The sequence below is a fragment of the Arachis hypogaea genome, chromosome 17 (assembly GCF_003086295.3).
Source record: "Arachis hypogaea cultivar Tifrunner chromosome 17, arahy.Tifrunner.gnm2.J5K5, whole genome shotgun sequence".
NCBI classification, from domain to species: domain Eukaryota; kingdom Viridiplantae; phylum Streptophyta; class Magnoliopsida; order Fabales; family Fabaceae; genus Arachis; species Arachis hypogaea.
Genome location: NC_092052.1, coordinates 58,283,216 through 58,289,215, shown reverse-complemented (window position 1 = coordinate 58,289,215; position 6,000 = coordinate 58,283,216).

The window sequence follows — 6,000 nt, the reverse complement described above, 5'->3', positions numbered from 1 at the left end:
CGTGAGTGACGCGTTCGCGTGGCCTTCAGTTCAGCAAATCCTCATTTCTTCATGAATTCTCTATTTTTGCATGCTTTTTCTTTACTTCTTCCATCCAATACTTGCCTTATGAACCTGAAATCACTCAAGAAATACATTAAGGTATCGAATGGAATTAAAGTAAATTAAAATTGGCAAATTAAAGGCCTAAAAAGCATGTTTTCACACTTAAGCACAAATTAGGAGCAATTCACAAAACCATGCTATTTCATTGAATAAATGTGGGAAAAGTTGATAAAATCCCCCAAAATCAACACAAGATAAACCACAAAATTGGGGTTTATCAGAGTTCTAGGAGGCACAAACGATTTCTGACGTTTTTCTCTTCAGCAGCTCGGTCAGAAAGCTTTTTCGGGGCTTCGAGTATTTTAATTTTGTATGGAGGTAGGGTTTCGGTAAGTTCTCACTGATTAAATTTGAGTTGGATAAGTGAATGATTGTTGTAATTAATTATTGATGGAGTTTGGTTGACTTTATATCCAATGTTATAGATATATTATTATTTGTGATTAAGCTTGTGATTTGGTTATGTTTGTGCTGCCCAAACTGTGATGATGAGATTAATTTGGGGCTATCGTTGTGTTAGTTTGAATAAAATAGGTGAGGTTTAATGGCCGAGGAATTAAATTAAAAACTGTGAAAAAAATCGGTAACCGGAAAAGCTCAAAAAATGGATTTAAAATCTAGTATATATTTTGAAAGGTCACAAGAAAATATTTTAGTTTTGAAAGGATTTTGTCACCAACTTAAATAATCTTTTTGAATATGAAAATGTAGTTTGATAAAAGATCAGGGTTATTTTTAGAAATACGAAATTAAATTAGTAATTTTTATAATGCTAGATTAAAAGTAAAATATTTAAAAGTTTAAAGAATAGAACATTAATAAGCAGGTTTTGATATAAAAATAGTAATAATAACACTCTTTTATTCTTAAAACTAGCATTATTTGTATCATTATAATATATTAGTATTTTATTTAAAAGATATTATTTTATTTAAGACACTTAGGGAAAGGCGAGGGAATAATGTGAGGATGATTTATATTATGAAGATAAGAAAGAAAGAAGAAGAAAGAAAAGAAAAGGAAAGAAAAGTATTATAGAAACCTCTGCCACAGAAGAGTAGAGAGAAAAGATTAAAAGAATCTAAAGAATCTCTACAACAGGAGAACAAATAGTAAGAATAAAAGAAACGAAAGAAAGAACGAGCTAAGATGATTATGTACCTGCTAAAAACGAGTAGAGATATGGTGGTGAGTCCACCGAGATTGCTTCTAGAGATACATCGGCCAATCCAGGGGATGGTCGCACCTGTAAGACAGAAGTTGCTTACAGAGGTTATCGATACATACATTGGCCAGAGAGAGCCTCACCTGTAAGACCAAGGTTGCTTACAGAGGTTATGTTTGCATACATCGGCTCAAGAAAGTCGCACCTGTAAGACAGAGGTTGCTTACAGAGGTTATGACACTGGAAACTAAACTCAGACAAAGGTTGCTGAGTTGCGTCGGGAGTGGGTCAAAACTGACAGATGAGCTCATTACCTGCACTAGGGATAGACATGCATCATACTTTTTTGCTCATATTTGTATGTGAGTGTAATTTTCTGTGATTGTGGGTGTGCTAAATGACTGTTTGAATTTTGTGTTCTTTAATTGTTGAATTAGATGGTACCTTGTTGACTGTTATTGCTGACCAAGTATATATAGAATGAACGTAACTCCTAACCCCGACCCTACTAAGAACTCCCCAGTTCTTACCCCCTATCTCGACCCCTTTCAGCTACAGGTGCGAAGGCTTATTGCGAAGCTGTGGGAGCACAAAGGAATATATTTACGAGTTGAGTTGTTAGAATTTATTTTCCTCTCGTTGTTTATTGTCTTGATTTTTTTAGAGGGGAAGGAATTGCTTTTGACAATCTTGAAATAAGTCTATGTATATAATGCTATGTGATACTTTTGTGATTAAGTAATTGAAAATAAAGTCTCTTCTTGTCTTCTTAATTAAAATTTCGATTCATATTCGCGAAGGCTTAATATTAAATAAAGATAGTATATAATAAAAAGGTTTAGAGGTAAGTAATGCCTGGGCTTTTGGTGCGATCATGAGGTGCTAAAAGTTAGGGTGTTACAATTACATACAAAACCAATTACAAAACCTACCCCTCTGAATAAAACTCTAACTAACAAGGTGAGGGAAAAATAAACTCTAACAAGTCAACTCGTAAACATAATATTCTATGCTCCTGTAGCTCCGCACTAAACCTTCACACCTGTAGCTAAAAGGGGTGAAAATAGGGGGTAAAAATTGAAAAGTTCTTTATAGGGTTGGGGTGTATTGTTATGTTCATTCTAATATTTATTACATAAGAATTCTACAAAAAAATACTTACAATCTTTAACAGATGGCCAATAGCAACAAACTACACAAATACAAACAACTTTAATAAACTAGAGATACAGAGAAAATCACAAGTCAAGAAGCACACACACACAATCACAAAAACACATATCACAAAGAAGTATGCGCAAACAAGTATGATGCATGTCTATCCTATACAGGCCATGAGCTCATGTGTCGGTTGCCTACCCACTCCCGACATTACCCGGGCACAAGTCCCGTATATGGCTTTTCAGATGCATACAGTGCGCATATAAGTTTTACGGCCAGGCCGCATACAGTGTGACTTTTAAACATGTTGTAATATGCTTACATTTGGAAACAAGTTCACAGTGTGTGGGCGTCCCCACTATACATTTGGCCCTAAGGCCCAAACAAGGTTGCATCTGCCTCATGTTGCAGACAGTCTTTTAAAGTCTTTTTATCTTTATCTTCTGCTCTCTTGTGGCAGATATCCCTTTAGTTAATACATTATTTTCTTTCCTGTGCTCTGTTTTCCTGTAGCAGAGGTTCGTTAGATTCTTTTAGTCTTTGCTCTTTACTCTCCTGTGGAAGAGATTCCTTTAACTAATATATTCTTTTTTTTCTGTTCTCTGCTCTCCTGGGCCAGAGGTTTTTTAATCCTTTTTTTCCTTTCTTTTCTTTTCTTTTCTTTTCTTTCTCATCATTCTTTTAATTCTTTATTTTCAACATCACAAACTATCTTCACACTCTTCCCTCATCTTTCTCTAAAGATTTTATGAAGAGAGAATCATGAGATCCTTAGCTTAGATTTGTCTTTCTAAAACTTTTAGAAAAACTTGTCTGTTTACCACTCTCTATTTATTTTTCATAATACATACAATAATATTCTTATAAAATAATATCTTGATAAATAATTATTATAATACTAATTTACTCTAATGTAAATGAGTAATTTTAAATAAATATTTAAAATAATATTTATAATACTCTTAAAAATTATTTTATAAAATCTTATTTTCAAACTTTTATTAACTACTTTCTAAACCACAAGTTCCTCAATATTGTATAGAATTGTATTTAAACATTAACTCTTTATTTCATATTTATAAAAATTACCCTAAACTTTTATAAAATACTCATTTTATCCCTGAACTTTATTTATTACCCAACATACCCGAAAAACTTATATAATTATGATATTAGACTCAATCTTTTCGTAAAAATATATTTATATCCCCCAAAAAATAATTTTCACGGAGGTTTCTTTTCTTCACAAAGAATTGAACCCTTCTTATTTTTGTTTCAAAATATACATTTAAATTTTAATCCGTTTTTGAGTTTTACGGTTACCGATTTTTTCACAACTTTTAATTTAATCTCATGGCTATCAAATCTCATTAAATTTATCTCAAAATAACACATCAAAACAACTCCAAAATCATCAAAATACCTCATCTGGCTATTCATACATAACCAAACCAAAATCTCAAGCAAACAACAATAATTCAGCAAAAATTCAAGATAAACTTAATCAAGCTCATACAATAATCAAGCAAACCAAAATTTACTTATCAATTCACATTTAATTACTCTAAAATTACCAAACCATACCTCCATACAAAATCAAAACAACAGAAACTCCAGAGAAGCTTTTCGACCGAGCTGCTAAAGAAGAAAACGTCAGAAATCGTCTGTGCCTCCTAGAACTCCAATTGACCGAACTCAATGGGAAAGGAAGCTAAGTCATTGTCAAATTCTACTGAACAACGGTAACATCAGTGTGTAGAGGATGAGGATACGAATACTTTTATCAGATTAGATTTTTTATTGGAGTTACGGATCTCAAGAAATCAAAATCAGAAGCTTTTGAGTTCCATGGAATTTACGTTCTCTCTCTCTCTCTTTTCCTTTCTTCTTGTAACATTAAAGGAAGAAGATGAGATGCCGATGATGGTGATTAATAATGATGAGGATGGTTTTGAATGGTTTGGTGACACGTAAGGGGTTGGGTGTCACGAAACCAAGCTGCTGAGTCATTGATTCAAGTTATAAATATCCTAAATAGATAATTATGAAAAATGGGTATATTAAAAGACAAGTAATAATATATATAAGTTACTAATATAAATAACATTATCAATAAAACCATAAAAGATATACGGTGAAGCATTAGCAAAACTATGTTCACCGAAGAGTACCAATATTTACTCATATCGGCGGATATTGAACTCGATAATAATATTATTAACTAAACTTTATTTTTAAATTAAAAATATCAATTACTCAAATATATATATATATATATAATTTTCATTATTTATAAATTACTAAAATTATAGTTTTAATCATGTAAAATATTTTATCATAATAAAACTATATATAAGAATCTGAATTTTATTGAACTCAAATAGTTATAAAATTAATTTAATTACTTTTAATGAATTAATTTCAAAAAATAAGAAGTTCTAATTAATAAAATAAATTATAACTTATTTATATTTAGATTTAAAAAAATGTGGGTCGTTACATTCTATTCACCTTATAAAAGTTTTTGCCCTCGAAAATTGATACAATAAAATAAATTCAAAATATATGAAAAAGAAACTAGATTCACATGAAAAATACAAGCAACATCAAGGATGAATACTCAAAAAGATTCAAGTGAATAGATAGGATCACAATTAGGCAAAGATATACATGAACGATAAGATATGGTTGAAAAAAAGTAATCAAATCGCATTTTAAGGAAGGAATCTGAAACAAAGAATTCTAATTAAAACAATAAAAGAAGAGATAACACCAAGTCACATAGCACGAATAGAGAGTAAACGTCGAAATGAATCCTTAAAACATAATTTCTAACGTTCCCAAACCCTGTGATTCGCATAACCTATTATTTCTATTTACTCTATGATAATCTATCAGTATTCCCGTATATAATTATGCATCTGAAACTCAAACTCTTGTCATTAAGACAAGTCCTATTGCATGAAAGACACTCAGAGTATGCAGTGAAGCATAGTCAGTCCATTCCCAAGGCTCAAACAGGAACAAACTTCTCTGATAATAAGGTATTACAACTACTTTATATACTTAATAACATGGATATCACTATCAGAATATCACGTTTCCAGCTGTGCCTCTCTGATAGCAAGAAGTATTACGACTACTTTATATATTTAATAATAAGGTATGAGCCTCTACGCATAAATTTACCAATGGTTTCACTAAAAACTTAAAAATTTTCCAACAAGAACAAATAACACATATTCACATACTTAATATTAATAATACATTATAGTATTACATACAAAATCAATTACAAAACCTACCCCTCTGAATAAAACTCTAACAAGGCGAGGGGAAAGTAAATTCTAACAAGTCAACTCATAAACATAATCTTTTATGCTCCTATAGCTCCACACTAAACTTTCGCACTAGGGAGTTCTTAGTAGGGTTGTGGTGTATAGTTATGTTAATTCTAATATATGTTACATAGGTATTTCACAATAGAATACTTACAATCTTCAACAGATGGCAAATAGCAACAAACCTCACAAATATAAACAACTTTAATAAACCGGAGATAGAGAGAA